The sequence below is a fragment of the Ovis canadensis genome, chromosome 18, assembly GCF_042477335.2.
Source record: "Ovis canadensis isolate MfBH-ARS-UI-01 breed Bighorn chromosome 18, ARS-UI_OviCan_v2, whole genome shotgun sequence".
NCBI lineage: Eukaryota > Metazoa > Chordata > Mammalia > Artiodactyla > Bovidae > Ovis > Ovis canadensis.
Genome location: NC_091262.1, coordinates 5,884,099 through 5,906,753, shown reverse-complemented (window position 1 = coordinate 5,906,753; position 22,655 = coordinate 5,884,099).

Sequence of the window (22,655 nt, the reverse complement as noted above, 5' to 3'; positions counted from 1 at the left end):
CACCACATGTTTCCTCTCGAGTGGAGACGGGTATGTCGGGGAACTTCTTGAGTTGCAGCAAGGGTGTGAAGGACCCTTTGGAAGTTCCAGTGGTTAGACATGATTGGCCTCCAGAAGCCTCAGCGGAAATGGGCATCATCTCGCCTGGAGGGCGAAACCTCCTGGATTTTCTGGAGTTACGGCAGGTGCTCTCGACTTACGACGGGGACCTCAGGGACCCGCTCTGGTGGCCTCAGGAAAGGCCAGTCCCCATGCGAGTTCCTCGGGGGCGTCTCGGGATTCCTCTCCCTTCGATGCCGGGGCCTAAGACCTTGTGTGGAGTCGGGGCCGGAACCTGAGGATTCCTCTCCAGTGCTGACATGGATCTTTGGGTACTTCTTGAGTCTCCCCAAGGGAGTCAGTCCTCGTCTCGAATGCGGGCATGCACTTGCGATTTCCTCCAGAGCGGTATCAGCAGTGTCACGCAGTCCGCCGCGTGGATCACAGGATCTATGGTTTTCCCTCGAGTCTTTCCCCCGAGGCTTTCCCAGGAGGCTTTCCCACAGGGCTGTCCCACGTGCACACGTGGTGGGACTCGATCCTCGGCTTGAACGTCAAGGCAGTGCAGGGAAAACAGGTTCCTCTGGAATGGACTGACACATCTGGGGGACTCTTGGAATGGTGGCACGACCCTGGAGTTCCTCTCGCCTTTCCTGTGGAGAGCGCCTCCTCTTGAGATGCGACGGGAACGCCGGGAATTCTTTCCCTACGAAACAGGGAAAGGATCCCTCATCTCGAGCTAGGAGGCGGAAACGGGGCTGCCCTGGATGTGTGCGGGACCCCACGTGCTTCCTCTCGAGTGGAGACGGGTATGTCGGGGAACTTCTTGAGTTGCAGCAATGGTGTGAAGGACCCTTAGGAAGTTCCAGTGGTTAGATGTGATTGGCCTCGAGAAGCCTCAGCGGAAATGGGCCTCATCTCGCCTGGAGGGCAAAACCTCCTGGATTTTCTCGAGTTGCGGCAGGTGCTCTCGACTTACGACGGGGACCTCAGGGACCCGCTCTGGTGGCCTCAGGAAAGGCCAGTCCCCATGCGAGTTCCTCGGGGGCCTCTCGGGATTCCTCTCCCGTCGATGCCGGGGCCTAAGTCCTTGTGTGGAGTCGGGGCCGGAACCTGAGGATTCCTCTCCAGTGCTGACATGGATCTTGGGGTACTTCTGGAGTCTCCCCAGGGGAGTCAGTCCTCGTCTCGAATGCGGGCATGCACTTGCGCTTTCCTCCAGAGCGGTAGCAGCAGTGTCACGCAGTCCGCCGCGTGGATCAAAAGATCTATGGTTTTCCCTCGAGTCTTTCCCACGAGGCTTTCCCACGTGGCTTTCCCACAGGGCTGTCCCACGTGCACACGTGGTGGGAGTCGATCCTCGGCTTGAACGTCAAGGCAGTGCAGGGAAAACAGGTTCCTCTGGAATGGACTGACACATCTTGGGGACTCTTGGAATGGTGGCACGACCCTGGAGTTCCCCTCACCTTTCCTGTTTAGAGCGCCTCCTCTTGAGATGCGACGGGAACGCCGGGAATTCTTTCCCTACGAAACAGGGAAAGGATCCCTCATCTCGAGCTAGGAGGCGGAAACGGGGCTCCCTTGGATGTGTGCGGGACCCTACGTGCTTCCTCTCGAGTGGAGACGGGCATGTCGGGGAACTTCTTGAGTTGCAGCAATGGTGTGAAGGACCCTTTGGAAGTTCCAGTGGTTAGATGTGATTGGCCTCGAGAAACCTCAGCGGAAATGGGCCTCATCTCGCCTGGAGGACAAAACCTCCTGGATTTTCTCGAGTTGCGGCAGGTGCTATCGACTTACGACGGGGACCACAGGGAACCGCTCTGGTGGCCTCAGGAAAGGCCAGTCCCCATGCGAGTTCCTCGGGGGCCTCTCGGGAGTCCTCTCCCGTCGATGCCGGGGCCTAAGACCTTGTGTGGAGTCGGGGCCGGAACCTGAGGATTCCTCTCCAGTGCTGACATGGATCTTGGGGTACTTCTGGAGTCTCCCCAGGGGAGTCAGTCCTCGTCTCGAATGCGGGCATGCACTTGCGCTTTCCTCCAGAGCGGTAGCAGCAGTGTCACGCAGTCCGCCGCGTGGATCAAAGGATCCTTGGTTTTCCCTCGAGTCTTTCCCACGAGGCTTTCCCACGAGGCTTTCCCACAGGGCTGTCCCACGTGCACACGTGGTGGGAGTCGATCCTCGGCTTGAACGTCAAGGCAGTGCAGGGAAAACAGGTTCCTCTGGAATGGACTGACACATCTGGGGGACTCTTGGAATGGTGGCACGACCCTGGAGTTCCTCTCGCCTTTCCTGTGGAGAGCGCCTCCTCTTGAGATGCGACGGGAACGCCGGGAATTCTTTCCCTACGAAACAGGGAAAGGATCCCTCATCTCGAGATAGGAGGCGGAAACGGGGCTCCCCTGGATGTGTGCGGGACCCACGTGCTTCCTCTCGAGTGGAGACGGGTATGTCGGGGAACTTCTTGAGTTGCAGCAAGGGTGTGAAGGACCCTTTGGAAGTTCCAGTGGTTAGACTTGATTAGCCTCGAGAGGCCTTAGCGGAAATGGGCCTCATCTCGCCTGGAGGGCAAAACCTCCTGGATTTTCTCGAGTTGCGGCAGGTGCTCTCGACTTACGACGGGGACCTCAGGGACCCGCTCTGGTGGCCTCAGGAAAGGCCAGTCCCCATGCGAGTTCCTCGGGGGCCTCTCGGGATTCCTCTCCCGTCGATGGGGGGCCTAAGACCTTGTGTGGAGTCGGGGCCGGAACCTGAGGATTCCTCTCCTGTGCTGACATGGATCTTGGGGTACTTCTGGAGTCTCCCCAGGGGAGTCAGTCCTCGTCTCGAATGCGGGCATGCACTTGCGCTTTCCTCCAGAGCGGTAGCAGCAGTGTCACGCAGTCCGCCGCGTGGATCAAAGGATCTATGTTTTTCCCTCGAGCCTTTCCCACGAGGCTTTCCCACGAGGCTTTCCCACAGGGCTGTCCCACGTGCACACGTGGTGGGAGTCGATCCTCGGCTTGAACGTCAAGGCAGTGCAGGGAAAACAGGTTCCTCTGGAATGGACTGACACATCTGGGGGACTCTTGGAATGGTGGCACGACCCTGGAGTTCCTCTCGCCTTCCTGTGGAGAGCGCCTCGTCTTGAGATGCGACGGGAACGCCGGGAATTCTTTCCCTACGAAACAGGGAAAGGATCCCTCATCTCGAGCTAGGAGGCGGAAACGGGGCTCCCCTGGATGTGTGCGGGACCCCACGTGATTCCTCTCGAGTGGAGACGGGTATGTCGGGGAACTTCTTGAGTTGCAGCAATGGTGTGAAGGACCCTTTGGAAGTTCCAGTGGTTAGATGTTATTGGCCTCGAGAAGCCTCAGCGGAAATGGGCCTCATCTCGCCTGGAGGGCAAAACCTCCTGGATTTTCTCGAGTTGCGGCAGGTGCTCTCGACTTACGACGGGGACCTCAGGGACCCGCTCTGGTGGCCTCAGGAAAGGCCAGTCCCCATGCGAGTTCCTCGGGGGCCTCTCGGGATTCCTCTCCCGTCGATGCCGGGGCCTAAGACCTTGTGTGGAGTCGGGGCCGGAACCTGAGGATTCCTCTCCAGTGCTGACATGGATCTAGGGGTACTTCTGGAGTCTCCCCAGGGGAGTCAGTCCTCGTGTCGAATGTGGGCATGCACTTGCGCTTTCCTCCAGAGCGGTAGCAGCAGTGTCACGCAGTCCTCCCCGTGGATCAAAGGATCTATGGTTTTCCCTCGAGTCTTTCCCACGAGGCTTTCCCACGAGGCTTTCCCACAGGGCTGTCCCACGTGCACACGTGGTGGGAGTCGATCCTCGGCTTGAACGTCAAGGCAGTGCAGGGTAAACAGGTTCCTCTGGAATGGACTGACACATCTGGGGGACTCTTGGAATGGTGGCACGATCCTGGAGTTCCTCTCGCCTTTCCTGTGGAGAGCCCCTCGTCTTGAGATGCGACGGGAACGCCGGGAATTCTTTCCCTACGAAACAGGGAAAGGATCCCTCATCTCGAGCTAGGAGGCGGAATCGGGGCTCCCCTGGATGTGTGCGGGACCCACGTGCTTCCTCTCGAGTGGAGACGGGTATGTCGGGGAACTTCTTGAGTTGCAGCAAGGGTGTGAAGGACCCTTTGGAAGTTCCAGTGGTTAGATGTGATTAGCCTTGAGAAGCCTCATCGGAAATGGGCATCATCTCTCCTGGAGGGCAAAACCTCCTGGATTTTCTCGAGTTGTGGCAGGTGCTCTCGACTTACGACGGGGACCTCAGGGACCCGCTCTGGTGGCCTCAGGTAAGGCCAGTCCCCATATGAGTTCCTCGGGGGCCTCTCGGGATTCCTCTCCCGTCGATGCCGGGGCCTAAGACCTTGTGTGGAGTCGGGGCCGGAACCTGAGGATTCCTCTCCAGTGCTGACATGGATCTTGGGGTACTTCTGGAGTCTCCCCAGGGGAGTCAGTCCTCGTCTCGAATGCGGGCATACACTTGCGCTTTCCTCCAGAGCGGTAGCAGCAGTGTCACGCAGTCCGCCGCGTGGATCAAAGGATCTATGTTTTTCCCTCGAGTCTTTCCCACGAGGCTTTCCCACGAGGCTTTCCCACAGGGCTGTCCCACGTGCACACGTGGTGGGAGTCGATCCTCGGCTTGAACGTCAAGGCAGTGCAGGGAAAACAGGTTCCTCTGGAATGGACTGACACATCTGGTGGACTCTTTGAATGGTGGCATGACCCTGGAGTTCCTCTCTCCTTTCCTGTGGAGAGCGCCTCCTCTTGAGATGCGACGGGAACGCCGGGAATTCTTTCCCTACGAAACAGGGAAAGGATCCCTCATCTCGAGCTAGGAGGCGGAAACGGGGCTCCCCTGGATGTGTGCGGGACACCACGTGCTTCCTCTCGAGTGCAGACGGGTACGTCGGGGAACTTCTTGAGTTGCAGCAATGGTGTGAAGGACCCTTTGGAAGTTCCAGTGGTTAGATGTGATTGGCCTCGAGAAGCCTCAGCGGAAATGGGCCTCATCTCGCCTGGAGGGCAAAACCTCCTGGATTTTCTCGAGTTGCGGCTGGTGCTGTCGACTTACGACGGGGACCTCAGGGACCCCCTCTGGGGGCCTCAGGAAAGGCCAGTCCCCATGCTAGTTCCTCGGGGGCCTCTCGGGATTCCTCTCCCGTCGATGCCGGGGCCTAAGACCTTGTGTGGAGTCGGGGCCGGAACCTGAGGATTCCTCTCCAGTGCTGACATGGATCTTGGGGTACTTCTGGAGTCTCCCCAGGGGAGTCAGTCCTCGTCTCGAATGCGGGCGTGCACTTGCGCTTTCCTCCAGAGCGGTAGCAGCAGTGTCACGCAGTCCGCCGCGTGGATCAAAGGGTCTATGGTTTTCCCTCGAGTCTTTCCCACGAGGCTTTCCCACGAGGCTTTCCCACAGGGCTGTCCCACGTGCACACGTGGTGGGAGTCGATCCTCGGCTTGAACGTCAAGGCAGTGCAGGGAAAACAGGTTCCTCTGGAATGGACTGACACATCTGGGGGACTCTTGGAATGGTGTCACGACCCTGGAGTTCCTCTCGCCTTTCCTGTGGAGAGCGCCTCCTCTTGAGATGCAACGGGAACGCCGGAATTCTTTCCCTACGAAACAGGGAAAGGATCCCTCATCTCGAGCTAGGAGGCGGAAACGGGGCTCCCCTGGATGTGTGCGGGACCCACGTGCTTCCTCTCGAGTGGAGACGGGTATGTCGGGGAACTTCTTGAGTTGCAGCAAGGGTGTGAAGGACCCTTTGGAAGTTCCAGTGGTTAGACTTGATTAGCCTCGAGAGGCCTTAGCGGAAATGGGCCTCATCTCGCCTGGAGGGCAAAACCTCCTGGATTTTCTCGAGTTGCGGCAGGTGCTCTCGACTTACGACGGGGACCTCAGGGACCCGCTCTGGTGGCCTCAGGAAAGGCCAGTCCCCATGCGAGTTCCTCGGGGGCCTCTCGGGATTCCTCTCCCGTCGATGGGGGGCCTAAGACCTTGTGTGGAGTCGGGGCCGGAACCTGAGGATTCCTCTCCTGTGCTGACATGGATCTTGGGGTACTTCTGGAGTCTCCCCAGGGGAGTCAGTCCTCGTCACGAATGCGGGCATGCACTTGCGCTTTCCTCCAGAGCGGTAGCAGCAGTGTCACGCAGTCCGCCGCGTGGATCAAAGGATCTATGTTTTTCCCTCGAGCCTTTCCCACGAGGCTTTCCCACGAGGCTTTCCCACAGGGCTGTCCCACGTGCACACGTGGTGGGATTCGATCCTCGGCTTGAACGTCAAGGCAGTGCAGGGAAAACAGGTTCCTCTGGAATGGACTGACACATCTGGGGGACTCTTGGAATGGTGGCACGACCCTGGAGTTCCTCTCGCCTTCCTGTGGAGAGCGCCTCGTCTTGAGATGCGACGGGAACGCCGGGAATTCTTTCCCTACGAAACAGGGAAAGGATCCCTCATCTCGAGCTAGGAGGCGGAAACGGGGCTCCCCTGGATGTGTGCGGGACCCCACGTGATTCCTCTCGAGTGGAGACGGGTATGTCGGGGAACTTCTTGAGTTGCAGCAATGGTGTGAAGGACCCTTTGGAAGTTCCAGTGGTTAGATGTTATTGGCCTCGAGAAGCCTCAGCGGAAATGGGCCTCATCTCGCCTGGAGGGCAAAACCTCCTGGATTTTCTCGAGTTGCGGCAGGTGCTCTCGACTTACGACGGGGACCTCAGGGACCCGCTCTGGTGGCCTCAGGAAAGGCCAGTCCCCATGCGAGTTCCTCGGGGGCGTCTCGGGATTCCTCTCCCGTCGATGCCGGGGCCTAAGACCATGTGTGGAGTCGGGGCCGGAACCTGAGGATTCCTCTCCAGTGCTGACATGGATCTTGGGGTACTTCTGGAGTCTCCCCAGGGGAGTCAGTCCTCGTCTCGAATGCGGGCATGCACTTGCGCTTTCCTCCAGAGCGGTAGCAGCAGTGTCACGCAGTCCTCCCCGTGGATCCAAGGATCTATGGTTTTCCCTCGAGTCTTTCCCACGAGGCTTTCCCACGAGGCTTTCCCACAGGGCTGTCCCACGTGCACACGTGGTGGGAGTCGATCCTCGGCTTGAACGTCAAGGCAGTGCAGGGAAAACAGGTTCTTCTGAAATGGACTGACACATCTGGGGGACTCTTGGAATGGTGGCACGACCCTGGAGTTCCTCTCGCCTTTCCTGTGGAGAGCGCCTCCTCTTGAGATGCGACGGGAACGCCGGGAATTCTTTCCCTACGAAACAGGGAAAGGATCCCTCATCTCGAGCTAGGAGGCGGAAACGGGGCTCCCCTGGATGTGTGCGGGACACCACATGTTTCCTCTCGAGTGGAGACGGGTATGTCGGGGAACTTCTTGAGTTGCAGCAAGGGTGTGAAGGACCCTTTGGAAGTTCCAGTGGTTAGACATGATTGGCCTCCAGAAGCCTCAGCGGAAATGGGCATCATCTCGCCTGGAGGGCGAAACCTCCTGGATTTTCTGGAGTTACGGCAGGTGCTCTCGACTTACGACGGGGACCTCAGGGACCCGCTCTGGTGGCCTCAGGAAAGGCCAGTCCCCATGCGAGTTCCTCGGGGGCGTCTCGGGATTCCTCTCCCTTCGATGCCGGGGCCTAAGACCTTGTGTGGAGTCGGGGCCGGAACCTGAGGATTCCTCTCCAGTGCTGACATGGATCTTTGGGTACTTCTTGAGTCTCCCCAAGGGAGTCAGTCCTCGTCTCGAATGCGGGCATGCACTTGCGATTTCCTCCAGAGCGGTATCAGCAGTGTCACGCAGTCCGCCGCGTGGATCACAGGATCTATGGTTTTCCCTCGAGTCTTTCCCCCGAGGCTTTCCCAGGAGGCTTTCCCACAGGGCTGTCCCACGTGCACACGTGGTGGGACTCGATCCTCGGCTTGAACGTCAAGGCAGTGCAGGGAAAACAGGTTCCTCTGGAATGGACTGACACATCTGGGGGACTCTTGGAATGGTGGCACGACCCTGGAGTTCCTCTCGCCTTTCCTGTGGAGAGCGCCTCCTCTTGAGATGCGACGGGAACGCCGGGAATTCTTTCCCTACGAAACAGGGAAAGGATCCCTCATCTCGAGCTAGGAGGCGGAAACGGGGCTGCCCTGGATGTGTGCGGGACCCCACGTGCTTCCTCTCGAGTGGAGACGGGTATGTCGGGGAACTTCTTGAGTTGCAGCAATGGTGTGAAGGACCCTTAGGAAGTTCCAGTGGTTAGATGTGATTGGCCTCGAGAAGCCTCAGCGGAAATGGGCCTCATCTCGCCTGGAGGGCAAAACCTCCTGGATTTTCTCGAGTTGCGGCAGGTGCTCTCGACTTACGACGGGGACCTCAGGGACCCGCTCTGGTGGCCTCAGGAAAGGCCAGTCCCCATGCGAGTTCCTCGGGGGCCTCTCGGGATTCCTCTCCCGTCGATGCCGGGGCCTAAGTCCTTGTGTGGAGTCGGGGCCGGAACCTGAGGATTCCTCTCCAGTGCTGACATGGTGTTGGGGTACTTCTGGAGTCTCCCCAGGGGAGTCAGTCCTCGTCTCGAATGCGGGCATGCACTTGCGCTTTCCTCCAGAGCGGTAGCAGCAGTGTCACGCAGTCCGCCGCGTGGATCAAAGGATCTATGGTTTTCCCTCGAGTCTTTCCCACGAGGCTTTCCCACGAGGCTTTCCCACAGGGCTGTCCCACGTGCACACGTGGTGGGAGTCGATCCTCGGCTTGAACGTTAAGGCAGTGCAGGGAAAACAGTTTCCTCTGGAATGGACTGACACATCTGGGTGACCCTTGGAATGGTGGCATGACCCTGGAGTTCCTCTCGCCTTTCCTGTGGAGAGCGCCTCCTCTTGAGATGCGACGGGAACGCCGGGAATTCTTTCCCTACGAAACAGGGAAAGGATCCCTCATCTCGAGCTAGGAGGCGGAAACGTGGCTCCCCTGGATGTGTGCGGGACACCACGTGCTTCCTCTCGAGTGCAGACGGGTATGTCGGGGAACTTCTTGAGTTGCAGCAAGGGTGTGAAGGACCCTTTGGAAGGTCCAGTGGTTAGATGTGATTGGCCTCGAGAAGCCTCAGCGGAAATGGGCCTCATCTCGCCTGGAGGGCAAAACCTCCTGGATTTTCTCGAGTTGCGGCAGGTGCTCTCGACTTACGACGGGGACCTCAGGGACCCGCTCTGGTGGCCTCAGGAAAGGCCAGTCCCCATGCGAGTTCCTCGGGGGCCTCTCGGGATTCCTCTCCCGTCGATGCCGGGGCCTAAGACCTTGTGTGGAGTCGGGGCCGGAACCTGAGGATTCCTCTCCAGTGCTGACATGGATCTTGGGGTACTTCTGGAGTCTCCCCAGGGGAGTCAGTCCTCGTCTCGAATGCGGGCATGCACTTGCGCTTTCCTCCAGAGCGGTAGCAGCAGTGTCACGCAGTCCGCCGCGTGGATCAAAAGATCTATGGTTTTCCCTCGAGTCTTTCCCACGAGGCTTTCCCACGTGGCTTTCCCACAGGGCTGTCCCACGTGCACACGTGGTGGGAGTCGATCCTCGGCTTGAACGTCAAGGCAGTGCAGGGAAAACAGGTTCCTCTGGAATGGACTGACACATCTGGGGGACTCTTAGAATGGTGGCACGACCCTGGAGTTCCTCTCGCCTTTCCTGTGGAGAGCGCCTCCTCTTGAGATGCGACGGGAACGCCGGGAATTCTTTCCCTACGAAACAGGGAAAGGATCCCTCATCTCGAGCTAGGAGGCGGAAACGGGGCTCCCCTGGATGTGTGCGGGACCCACGTGCTTCCTCTCGAGTGGAGACGGGTATGTCGGGGAACTTCTTGAGTTGCAGCAAGGGTGTGAAGGACCCTTTGGAAGTTCCAGTGGCTAGACATGATTAGCCTCGAGAAGCCTCAGCGGAAATGAGCCTCATCTCGCCTGGAGGGCAAAACCTCCTGGATTTTCTCGAGTTGCGGCAGGTGCTCTCGACTTACGACGGGGACCTCAGGGACCCGCTCTGGTGGCCTCAGGAAAGGCCAGTCCCCATGCGAGTTCCTCGGGGGCCTCTCGGGATTCCTCTCCCGTCGATGCCGGGTGCCTAAGTCCTTGTGTGGAGTCGGGGCCGGAACCTGAGGATTCCTCTCCAGTGCTGACATGGATCTTGGGGTACTTCTGGAGTCTCCCCAGGGGAGTCAGTCCTCGTCTCGAATGCGGGCATGCACTTGCGCTTTCCTCCAGAGCGGTAGCAGCAGTGTCACGCAGTCCGCCGCGTGGATCAAAGGATCTATGGTTTTCCCTCGAGTCTTTCCCACGAGGCTTTCCCACGAGGCTTTCCCACAGGGCTGTCGCACGTGCACACGTGGTGGGAGTCGATCCTCGGCTTGAACGTTAAGGCAGTGCAGGGAAAACAGTTTCCTCTGGAATGGACTGACACATCTGGGTGACCCTTGGAATGGTGGCATGACCCTGGAGTTCCTCTCGCCTTTCCTGTGGAGAGCTCCTCCTCTTGAGATGCGACGGGAACGCCGGGAATTCTTTCCCTACGAAACAGGGAAAGGATCCCTCATCTCGAGCTAGGAGGCGGAAACGGGTCTCCCCTGGATGTGTGCGGGACACCACGTGCTTCCTCTCGAGTGCAGACGGGTATGTCGGGGAACTTCTTGAGTTGCAGCAAGGGTGTGAAGGACCCTTTGGAAGGTCCAGTGGTTAGATGTGATTGGCCTCGAGAAGCCTCAGCGGAAATGGGCCTCATCTCGCCTGGAGGCCAAAACCTCCTGGATTTTCTCGAGTTGCGGCAGGTGCTCTCGACTTACGACGGGGACCTCAGGGACCCGCTCTGGTGGCCTCAGGAAAGGCCAGTCCCCATGCGAGTTCCTCGGGGGCCTCTCGGGATTCCTCTCCCGTCGATGCCGGGGCCTAAGACCTTGTGTGGAGTCGGGGTCGGAACCTGAGGATTCCTCTCCAGTGCTGACATGGATCTTGGGGTACTTCTGGAGTCTCCCCAGGGGAGTCAGTCCTCGTCTCGAATGCGGGCATGCACTTGCGCTTTCCTCCAGAGCGGTAGCAGCAGTGTCACTCAGTCCGCCGCGTGGATCAAAGGATCTATGGTTTTCCCTCGATGCTTTCCCACGAGGCTTTCCCACAGGGCTGTCTCACGTGCACACGTGGTGGGAGTCGATCCTCGGCTTGAACGTCAAGGCAGTGCAGGGAAAAAAGGTTCCTCTGGAATGGACTGACACATCTGTGGGACTCTTGGAATGGTGTCACGACCCTGGAGTTCCTCTCGCCTTTCCTGTGGAGAGCGCCTCCTCTTGAGATGCGACGGGAACGCCGGGAATTCTTTCCCTACGAAACAGGGAAAGGATCCCTCATCTCGAGCTAGTAGGCGGAAACGGGGCTCCCCTGGATGTGTGCGGGACCCCACGTGCTTCCTCTCGAGTGCAGACGGGTATGTCGGGGAACTTCTTGAGTTGCAGCAATGGTGTGAAGGACCCTTTGGAAGTTCCAGTGGTTAGATGTGATTGGCCTCGAGAAGCCTCAGCGGAAATGGGCCTCATCTCGCCTGGAGGGCAAAACCTCCTGGATATTCTCGAGTTGCGGCAGGTGCTCTCGACTTACGACGGGGACCTCAGGGACACGCTCTGGTGGCCTCAGGAAAGTTCAGTCCCCATGCGAGTTCCTCGGGGGCCTCTCGGGATTCCTCTCCCGTCGATGCCGGGGCCTAAGACCTTGTGTGGAGTCGGGGCCGGAACCTGAGGATTCCTCTCCAGTGCTGACATGGATCTTGGGGTACTTCTGGAGTCTCCCCAGGGGAGTCAGTCCTCGTCTCGAATGCGGGCATGCACTTGCGCTTTCCTCCAGAGCGGTAGCAGCAGTGTCACGCAGTCCGCCACATGGATCAAAGGATCTATGGTTTTCCCTCGAGTCTTTCCCACGAGGCTTTCCCACGAGGCTTTCCCACAGGGCTGTCCCACGTGCACACGTGGTGGGAGTCGATCCTCGGCTTGAACGTCAAGGCAGTTCAGGGAAAACAGGTTCCTCTGGAATTGACTGACACATCTGGGGGACTCTTGGAATGGTGTCACGACCCTGGAGTTCCTCTCGCCTTTCCTGTGGAGAGCGCCTCCTCTTGAGATGCGACGGGAACGCCGGGAATTCTTTCCCTACGAAACAGGGAAAGGATCCCTCATCTCGAGCTAGGAGGCGGAAACGGGGCTCCCCTGGATGTGTGCGGGACCCCACGTGCTTCCTCTCGAATGGAGACGGGCATGTCGGGGAACTTCTTGAGTTGCAGCAAGGGTGTGAAGGACCCTTTGGAAGTTCCAGTGGTTAGACGTGATTAGCCTCGAGAAGCCTCAGCGGAAATGGGCCTCATCTCGCCTGGAGGGCAAAACCGCCTGGATTTTCTCGAGTTGCGGCAGGTGCTCTCGACTTACGAAGGGGACCTCAGGGACCCGCTCTGGTGGCCTCAGGAAAGGCCAGTCCCCATGCGAGTTCCTCGGGGGCCTCTCGGGATTCCTCTCCCGTCGATGCCGGGGCCTAAGACCTTGTGTGGAGTCGGGGCCGGAACCTGAGGATTCCTCTCCAGTGCTGACATGGATCTTGGGGTACTTCTGGAGTCTCCCCAGGGGAGTCAGTCCTCGTCTCGAATGCGGGCATGCACTTGCGCTTTCCTCCAGAGCGGTAGCAGCAGTGTCACGCAGTCCGCCGCGTGGATCAAAGGATCTATGGTTTTCCCTCGAGTCTTTCCCACGAGGCTTTCCCACGAGGCTTTCCCACAGGGCTGTCCCACGTGCACACGTGGTGGGAGTCGATCCGCGGCTTGAACGTCAAGGCAGTGCAGGGAAAACAGGTTCCTCTGGAATGGACTGACACATCTGGGGGACTCTTGGAATGGCGGCATGACCCTGGAGTTCCTCTCGCCTTTCCTGTGGAGAGCACCTCCTCTTGAGATGCGACGGGAACGCCAGGAATTCTTTTCCTACGATACAGGGAAAGGATCCCTCATCTCGAGCTAGGAGGCGGAAACGGGGCTCCCCTGGATGTGGGCGGGACCCCACGTGCTTCCTATCGAGTGGAGACGGGTATGTCGGGGAACTTCTTGAGTTGCAACAATGGTGTGAAGGACCCTTTGGAAGTTCCAGTGGTTAGATGTGATTGGCCTCGAGAAGCCTCAGCGGAAATGGGCCTCATCTCGCCTGGAGGGCAAAACCTCCTGGATTTTCTCGAGTTGCGGCAGGTTCTCTCGACTTACGACGGGGACCTCAGGGACCCGCTCTGGTGGCCTCAGGAAAGGCCAGTCCCCATGCGAGTTCCTCGGGGGCCTCTCGGTAGTCCTCTCCCGTCGATGCCGGGGCCTAAGTCCTTGTGTGGAGTCGGGGCCGGAACCTGAGGATTCCTCTCCAGTGCTGACATGGTGTTGGGGTACTTCTGGAGTCTCCCCAGGGGAGTCAGTCCTCGTCTCGAATGCGGGCATGCACTTGCGCTTTCCTCCAGAGCGGTAGCAGCAGTGTCACGCAGTCCGTCGCGTGGATCAAAGGATCTATGGTTTTCCCTCGAGTCTTTCCCACGAGGCTTTCCCACGAGGCTTTCCCACAGGGCTGTCCCACGTGCACACGTGGTGGGAGTCGATCCTCGGCTTGAACGTTAAGGCAGTGCAGGGAAAACAGTTTCCTCTGGAATGGACTGACACATCTGGGTGACCCTTGGAATGGTGGCACGACCCTGGAGTTCCTCTCGCCTTTCCTGTGGAGAGCGCCTCCTCTTGAGATGCGACGGGAACGCCGGGAATTCTTTCCCTACGAAACAGGGAAAGGATCCCTCATCTCGAGCTAGGAGGCGGAAACGGGTCTCCCCTGGATGTGTGCGGGACACCACGTGCTTCCTCTCGAGTGCAGACGGGTATGTCGGGGAACTTCTTGAGTTGCAGCAAGGGTGTGAAGGACCCTTTGGAAGGTCCAGTGGTTAGATGTGATTGGCCTCGAGAAGCCTCAGCGGAAATGGGCCTCATCTCGCCTGGAGGGCAAAACCTCCTGGATTTTCTCGAGTTGCGGCAGGTGCTCTCGACTTACGACGGGGACCTCAGGGACCCGCTCTGGTGGCCTCAGGAAAGGCCAGTCCCCATGCGAGTTCCTCGGGGGCCTCTCGGGATTCCTCTCCCGTCGATGCCGGGGCCTAAGACCTTGTGTGGAGTCGGGGTCGGAACCTGAGGATTCCTCTCCAGTGCTGACATGGATCTTGGGGTACTTCTGGAGTCTCCCCAGGGGAGTCAGTCCTCGTCTCGAATGCGGGCATGCACTTGCGCTTTCCTCCAGAGCGGTAGCAGCAGTGTCACTCAGTCCGCCGCGTAGATCAAAGGATCTATGGTTTTCCCTCGAGTCTTTCCCACGAGGCTTTCCCACGAGGCTTTCCCACAGGGCTGTCTCACGTGCACACGTGGTGGGAGTCGATCCTCGGCTTGAACGTCAAGGCAGTGCAGGGAAAAAAGGTTCCTCTGGAATGGACTGACACATCTGTGGGACTCTTGGAATGGTGTCACGACCCTGGAGTTCCTCTCGCCTTTCCTGTGGAGAGCGCCTCCTCTTGAGATGCGACGGGAACGCCGGGAATTCTTTCCCTACGAAACAGGGAAAGGATCCCTCATCTCGAGCTAGGAGGCGGAAACGGGGCTCCCCTGGATGTGTGCGGGACCCCACGTGCTTCCTCTCGAGTGGAGACGGGTATGTCGGGGAACTTCTTGAGTTGCAGCAATGGTGTGAAGGACCCTTTGGAAGTTCCAGTGGTTAGATGTGATTGGCCTCGAGAAGCCTCAGCGGAAATGGGCCTCATCTCGCCTGGAGGGCAAAACCTCCTGGATTTTCTCGAGTTGCGGCAGGTGCTCTCGACTTACGACGGGGACCTCAGGGACCCGCTCTGGTGGCCTCAGGAAAGTTCAGTCCCCATGCGAGTTCCTCGGGGGCCTCTCGGGATTCCTCTCCCGTCGATGCCGGGGCCTAAGACCTTGTGTGGAGTCGGGGCCGGAACCTGAGGATTCCTCTCCAGTGCTGACATGGATCTTGGGGTACTTCTGGAGTCTCCCCAGGGGAGTCAGTCCTCGTCTCGAATGCGGGCATGCACTTGCGCTTTCCTCCAGAGCGGTAGCAGCAGTGTCACGCAGTCCGCCACATGGATCAAAGGATCTATGGTTTTCCCTCGAGTCTTTCCCACGAGGCTTTCCCACGAGGCTTTCCCACAGGGCTGTCCCACGTGCACACGTGGTGGGAGTCGATCCTCGGCTTGAACGTCAAGGCAGTTCAGGGAAAACAGGTTCCTCTGGAATTGACTGACACATCTGGGGGACTCTTGGAATGGTGTCACGACCCTGGAGTTCCTCTCGCCTTTCCTGTGGAGAGCGCCTCCTCTTGAGATGCGACGGGAACGCCGGGAATTCTTTCCCTACGAAACAGGGAAAGGATCCCTCATCTCGAGCTAGGAGGCGGAAACGGGGCTCCCCTGGATGTGTGCGGGACCCCACGTGCTTCCTATCGAGTGGAGACGGGCATGTCGGGGAACTTCTTGAGTTGCAGCAAGGGTGTGAAGGACCCTTTGGAAGTTCCAGTGGTTAGACGTGATTAGCCTCGAGAAGCCTCAGCGGAAATGGGCCTCATCTCGCCTGGAGGGCAAAACCGCCTGGATTTTCTCGAGTTGCGGCAGGTGCTCTCGACTTACGACGGGGACCTCAGGGACCCGCTCTGGTGGCCTCAGGAAAGGCCAGTCCCCATGCGAGTTCCTCGGGGGCCTCTCGGGATTCCTCTCCCGTCGATGCCGGGGCCTAAGACCTTGTGTGGAGTCGGGGCCGGAACCTGAGGATTCCTCTCCAGTGCTGACATGGATCTTGGGGTACTTCTGGAGTCTCCCCAGGGGAGTCAGTCCTCGTCTCGAATGCGGGCATGCACTTGCGCTTTCCTCCAGAGCGGTAGCAGCAGTGTCACGCAGTCCGCCGCGTGGATCAAAGGATCTATGGTTTTCCCTCGAGTCTTTCCCACGAGGCTTTCCCACGAGGCTTTCCCACAGGGATGTCCCGCGTGCACACGTGGTGGGAGTCGATCCTCGGCTTGAACGTCAAGGCAGTGCAGGGAAAACAGGTTCCTCTGGAATGGACTGACACATCTGGGGGACTCTTGAAATGGTGTCACGACCCTGGAGTTCCTCTCGCCTTTCCTGTGGAGAGCGCCTCCTCTTGAGATGCGACGGGAACGCCGGGAATTCTTTCCCTACGAAACAGGGAAAGGATCCCTCATCTCGAGCTAGGAGGCGGAAACGGGGCTCCCCTGGATGTGTGCGGGACCCCACGTGCTTCCTATCGAGTGGAGACGGGTATGTCGGGGAACTTCTTGAGTTGCAGCAATGGTGTGAAGGACCCTTTGGAAGTTCCAGTGGTTAGATGTGATTGGCCTCGAGAAGCCTCAGCGGAAATGGGCCTCATCTCGCCTGGAGGGCAAAACCTCCTGGATTTTCTCGAGTTGCGGCAGGTGCTCTCGACTTACGCCGGGGACCTCAGGGACCCGCTCTGGTGGCCTCAGGAAAGGCCAGTCCCCATGCGAGTTCCTCGGGGGCCTCTCGGGATTCCTCTCCCGTCGATGCCGGGGCCTAAGACCTTGTGTGGAGTCGGGGCCGGAACCTGAGGATTCCTCTCCAGTGCTGACATGGATCTTGGGGTACTTCTGGAGTCTCCCCAGGGGAGTCAGTCCTCGTCTCGAATGCGGGCATGCACTTGCGCTTTCCTCCAGAGCGGTAGCAGCAGTGTCACGCAGTCCGCCGCGTGGATCAAAAGATCTATGGTTTTCCCTCGAGTCTTTCCCACGAGGCTTTCCCACGTGGCTTTCCCACAGGGCTGTCCCACGTGCACACGTGGTGGGAGTCGATCCTCGGCTTGAACGTCAAGGCAGTGCAGGGAAAACAGGTTCCTCTGGAATGGACTGACACATCTTGGGGACTCTTGGAATGGTGGCACGACCCTGGAGTTCCCCTCACCTTTCCTGTTTAGAGCGCCTCCTCTTGAGATGCGACGGGAACGCCGGGAATTCTTTCCCTACGAAACAGGGAAAGGATCCCTCATCTCGAGCTAGGAGGCGGAAACGGGGCTCCCTTGGATGTGTGCGGGACCCCACGTGCTTCCTCTCGAGTGGAGACTGGCATGTCGGGGAACTTCTTGAGTTGCAGCAATGGTGTGAAGGACCCTTTGGAAGTTCCAGTGGTTAGATGTGATTGGCCTCGAGAAACCTCAGCGGAAATGGGCCTCATCTCGCCTGGAGGACAAAACCTCCTGGATTTTCTCGAGTTGCGGCAGGTGCTATCGACTTACGACGGGGACCACAGGGAACCGCTCTGGTGGCCTCAGGAAAGGCCAGTCCCCATGCGAGTTCCTCGGGGGCCTCTCGGGATTCCTCTCCCGTCGATGCCGGGGCCTAAGACCTTGTGTGGAGTCGGGGCCGGAACCTGAGGATTCCTCTCCAGTGCTGACATGGATCTTGGGGTACTTCTGGAGTCTCCCCAGGGGAGTCAGTCCTCGTCTCGAATGCGGGCATGCACTTGCGCTTTCCTCCAGAGCGGTAGCAGCAGTGTCACGCAGTCCGCCGCGTGGATCACAGGATCCTTGGTTTTCCCTCGAGTCTTTCCCACGAGGCTTTCCCACGAGGCTTTCCCACAGGGCTGTCCCACGTGCACACGTGGTGGGAGTCGATCCTCGGCTTGAACGTCAAGGCAGTGCAGGGAAAACAGGTTCCTCTGGAATGGACTGACACATCTGGGGGACTCTTGGAATGGTGGCACGACCCTGGAGTTCCTCTCGCCTTTCCTGTGGAGAGCGCCTCCTCTTGAGATGCGACGGGAACGCCGGGAATTCTTTCCCTACGAAACAGGGAAAGGATCCCTCATCTCGAGCTAGGAGGCGGAAACGGGGCTCCCCTGGATGTGTGCGGGACACCACATGTTTCCTCTCGAGTGGAGACGGGTATGTCGGGGAACTTCTTGAGTTGCAGCAAGGGTGTGAAGGACCCTTTGGAAGTTCCAGTGGTTAGACATGATTGGCCTCCAGAAGCCTCAGCGGAAATGGGCATCATCTCGCCTGGAGGGCGAAACCTCCTGGATTTTCTGGAGTTACGGCAGGTGCTCTCGACTTACGACGGGGACCTCAGGGACCCGCTCTGGTGGCCTCAGGAAAGGCCAGTCCCCATGCGAGTTCCTCGGGGGCGTCTCGGGATTCCTCTCCCTTCGATGCCGGGGCCTAAGACCTTGTGTGGAGTCGGGGCCGGAACCTGAGGATTCCTCTCCAGTGCTGACATGGATCTTTGGGTACTTCTTGAGTCTCCCCAAGGGAGTCAGTCCTCGTCTCGAATGCGGGCATGCACTTGCGATTTCCTCCAGAGCGGTATCAGCAGTGTCACGCAGTCCGCCGCGTGGATCACAGGATCTATGGTTTTCCCTCGAGTCTTTCCCCCGAGGCTTTCCCAGGAGGCTTTCCCACAGGGCTGTCCCACGTGCACACGTGGTGGGACTCGATCCTCGGCTTGAACGTCAAGGCAGTGCAGGGAAAACAGGTTCCTCTGGAATGGACTGACACATCTGGGGGACTCTTGGAATGGTGGCACGACCCTGGAGTTCCTCTCGCCTTTCCTGTGGAGAGCGCCTCCTCTTGAGATGCGACGGGAACGCCGGGAATTCTTTCCCTACGAAACAGGGAAAGGATCCCTCATCTCGAGCTAGGAGGCGGAAACGGGGCTGCCCTGGATGTGTGCGGGACCCCACGTGCTTCCTCTCGAGTGGAGACGGGTATGTCGGGGAACTTCTTGAGTTGCAGCAATGGTGTGAAGGACCCTTAGGAAGTTCCAGTGGTTAGATGTGATTGGCCTCGAGAAGCCTCAGCGGAAATGGGCCTCATCTCGCCTGGAGGGCAAAACCTCCTGGATTTTCTCGAGTTGCGGCAGGTGCTCTCGACTTACGACGGGGACCTCAGGGACCCGCTCTGGTGGCCTCAGGAAAGGCCAGTCCCCATGCGAGTTCCTCGGGGGCCTCTCGGGATTCCTCTCCCGTCGATGCCGGGGCCTAAGTCCTTGTGTGGAGTCGGGGCCGGAACCTGAGGATTCCTCTCCAGTGCTGACATGGTGTTGGGGTACTTCTGGAGTCTCCCCAGGGGAGTCAGTCCTCGTCTCGAATGCGGGCATGCACTTGCGCTTTCCTCCAGAGCGGTAGCAGCAGTGTCACGCAGTCCGCCGCGTGGATCAAAGGATCTATGGTTTTCCCTCGAGTCTTTCCCACGAGGCTTTCCCACGAGGCTTTCCCACAGGGCTGTCCCACGTGCACACGTGGTGGGAGTCGATCCTCGGCTTGAACGTTAAGGCAGTGCAGGGAAAACAGTTTCCTCTGGAATGGACTGACACATCTGGGTGACCCTTGGAATGGTGGCATGACCCTGGAGTTCCTCTCGCCTTTCCTGTGGAGAGCGCCTCCTCTTGAGATGCGACGGGAACGCCGGGAATTCTTTCCCTACGAAACAGGGAAAGGATCCCTCATCTCGAGCTAGGAGGCGGAAACGTGGCTCCCCTGGATGTGTGCGGGACACCACGTGCTTCCTCTCGAGTGCAGACGGGTATGTCGGGGAACTTCTTGAGTTGCAGCAAGGGTGTGAAGGACCCTTTGGAAGGTCCAGTGGTTAGATGTGATTGGCCTCGAGAAGCCTCAGCGGAAATGGGCCTCATCTCGCCTGGAGGGCAAAACCTCCTGGATTTTCTCGAGTTGCGGCAGGTGCTCTCGACTTACGACGGGGACCTCAGGGACCCGCTCTGGTGGCCTCAGGAAAGGCCAGTCCCCATGCGAGTTCCTCGGGGGCCTCTCGGGATTCCTCTCCCGTCGATGCCGGGGCCTAAGACCTTGTGTGGAGTCGGGGCCGGAACCTGAGGATTCCTCTCCAGTGCTGACATGGATCTTGGGGTACTTCTGGAGTCTCCCCAGGGGAGTCAGTCCTCGTCTCGAATGCGGGCATGCACATGCGCTTTCCTCCAGAGCGGTAGCAGCAGTGTCACGCAGTCCGCCGCGTGGATCAAAAGATCTATGGTTTTCCCTCGAGTCTTTCCCACGAGGCTTTCCCACGTGGCTTTCCCACAGGGCTGTCCCACGTGCACACGTGGTGGGAGTCGATCCTCGGCTTGAACGTCAAGGCAGTGCAGGGAAAACAGGTTCCTCTGGAATGGACTGACACATCTGGGGGACTCTTAGAATGGTGGCACGACCCTGGAGTTCCTCTCGCCTTTCCTGTGGAGAGCGCCTCCTCTTGAGATGCGACGGGAACGCCGGGAATTCTTTCCCTACGAAACAGGGAAAGGATCCCTCATCTCGAGCTAGGAGGCGGAAACGGGGCTCCCCTGGATGTGTGCGGGACCCACGTGCTTCCTCTCGAGTGGAGACGGGTATGTCGGGGAACTTCTTGAGTTGCAGCAAGGGTGTGAAGGACCCTTTGGAAGTTCCAGTGGCTAGACATGATTAGCCTCGAGAAGCCTCAGCGGAAATGAGCCTCATCTCGCCTGGAGGGCAAAACCTCCTGGATTTTCTCGAGTTGCGGCAGGTGCTCTCGACTTACGACGGGGACCTCAGGGACCCGCTCTGGTGGCCTCCGGAAAGGCCAGTCCCCATGCGAGTTCCTCGGGGGCCTCTCGGGATTCCTCTCCCGTCGATGCCGGGTGCCTAAGTCCTTGTGTGGAGTCGGGGCCGGAACCTGAGGATTCCTCTCCAGTGCTGACATGGATCTTGGGGTACTTCTGGAGTCTCCCCAGGGGAGTCAGTCCTCGTCTCGAATGCGGGCATGCACTTGCGCTTTCCTCCAGAGCGGTAGCAGCAGTGTCACGCAGTCCGCCGCGTGGATCAAAGGATCTATGGTTTTCCCTCGAGTCTTTCCCACGAGGCTTTCCCACGAGGCTTTCCCACAGGGCTGTCGCACGTGCACACGTGGTGGGAGTCGATCCTCGGCTTGAACGTTAAGGCAGTGCAGGGAAAACAGTTTCCTCTGGAATGGACTGACACATCTGGGTGACCCTTGGAATGGTGGCATGACCCTGGAGTTCCTCTCGCCTTTCCTGTGGAGAGCGCCTCCTCTTGAGATGCGACGGGAACGCCGGGAATTCTTTCCCTACGAAACAGGGAAAGGATCCCTCATCTCGAGCTAGGAGGCGGAAACGGGTCTCCCCTGGATGTGTGCGGGACACCACGTGCTTCCTCTCGAGTGCAGACGGGTATGTCGGGGAACTTCTTGAGTTGCAGCAAGGGTGTGAAGGACCCTTTGGAAGGTCCAGTGGTTAGATGTGATTGGCCTCGAGAAGCCTCAGCGGAAATGGGCCTCATCTCGCCTGGAGGCCAAAACCTCCTGGATTTTCTCGAGTTGCGGCAGGTGCTCTCGACTTACGACGGGGACCTCAGGGACCCGCTCTGGTGGCCTCAGGAAAGGCCAGTCCCCATGCGAGTTCCTCGGGGGCCTCTCGGGATTCCTCTCCCGTCGATGCCGGGGCCTAAGACCTTGTGTGGAGTCGGGGTCGGAACCTGAGGATTCCTCTCCAGTGCTGACATGGATCTTGGGGTACTTCTGGAGTCTCCCCAGGGGAGTCAGTCCTCGTCTCGAATGCGGGCATGCACTTGCGCTTTCCTCCAGAGCGGTAGCAGCAGTGTCACTCAGTCCGCCGCGTGGATCAAAGGATCTATGGTTTTCCCTCGATGCTTTCCCACGAGGCTTTCCCACAGGGCTGTCTCACGTGCACACGTGGTGGGAGTCGATCCTCGGCTTGAACGTCAAGGCAGTGCAGGGAAAAAAGGTTCCTCTGGAATGGACTGACACATCTGTGGGACTCTTGGAATGGTGTCACGACCCTGGAGTTCCTCTCGCCTTTCCTGTGGAGAGCGCCTCCTCTTGAGATGCGACGGGAACGCCGGGAATTCTTTCCCTACGAAACAGGGAAAGGATCCCTCATCTCGAGCTAGTAGGCGGAAACGGGGCTCCCCTGGATGTGTGCGGGACCCCACGTGCTTCCTCTCGAGTGCAGACGGGTATGTCGGGGAACTTCTTGAGTTGCAGCAATGGTGTGAAGGACCCTTTGGAAGTTCCAGTGGTTAGATGTGATTGGCCTCGAGAAGCCTCAGCGGAAATGGGCCTCATCTCGCCTGGAGGGCAAAACCTCCTGGATATTCTCGAGTTGCGGCAGGTGCTCTCGACTTACGACGGGGACCTCAGGGACACGCTCTGGTGGCCTCAGGAAAGTTCAGTCCCCATGCGAGTTCCTCGGGGGCCTCTCGGGATTCCTCTCCCGTCGATGCCGGGGCCTAAGACCTTGTGTGGAGTCGGGGCCGGAACCTGAGGATTCCTCTCCAGTGCTGACATGGATCTTGGGGTACTTCTGGAGTCTCCCCAGGGGAGTCAGTCCTCGTCTCGAATGCGGGCATGCACTTGCGCTTTCCTCCAGAGCGGTAGCAGCAGTGTCACGCAGTCCGCCACATGGATCAAAGGATCTATGGTTTTCCCTCGAGTCTTTCCCACGAGGCTTTCCCACGAGGCTTTCCCACAGGGCTGTCCCACGTGCACACGTGGTGGGAGTCGATCCTCGGCTTGAACGTCAAGGCAGTTCA